We start from the raw sequence: 521 nt of genomic DNA, 5'->3' as shown, positions 1-521 counted from the left end.
GGGTGGGGGTGGATGGGGCCGGGATCCATAAGTTCGCTGGGGGGGTTCCATAGGGGATCTGGAGGGGCGCTTGTGGGGGGACAATGTTACGATCCATGGGGAGGGGATGGAGGGATGCCCCCACCCCCCAGCGGGGGGGCTCGTGGGGACATCCGGGGAGAGTCGAGGAGGGATACCGAGAGGGATCCGTGGGGAATCCACGGGGTCAGGGCAGCCATGTGGGAGCCATGAGAAATCCGAGGAGGGGACGTTCCGGGCGGGACTGGAGGGGTCCGTGGGGTTTCCCCGGCTCAGGCTCTGTTGCCGGTTCCAGGAGCCGCGTCTCGGCAGCCGAGCGGCACCGGGGGCAGCGGGGACCGGGCGGGACCGGCCCTGGGCACCGAGCGGGGCAGGGGCGGCCCCGCACCTGCCTCTCCGGGCCGGGGATCGGGGGACGGGGACCGGGGGCCGGAGGCCGGGGCGGGCACCCCGGGCGGCCGGAGCGGCGGGGCCGGGCACGGGCCTGCGCGACTCCTCCCCCG

This window comes from Pyrgilauda ruficollis, unplaced genomic scaffold, assembly GCF_017590135.1.
Source record: "Pyrgilauda ruficollis isolate IOZ18807 unplaced genomic scaffold, ASM1759013v1 scaffold95, whole genome shotgun sequence".
Lineage (NCBI taxonomy): Eukaryota > Metazoa > Chordata > Aves > Passeriformes > Passeridae > Pyrgilauda > Pyrgilauda ruficollis.
Note: the sequence above shows the minus strand (reverse complement) of the source record.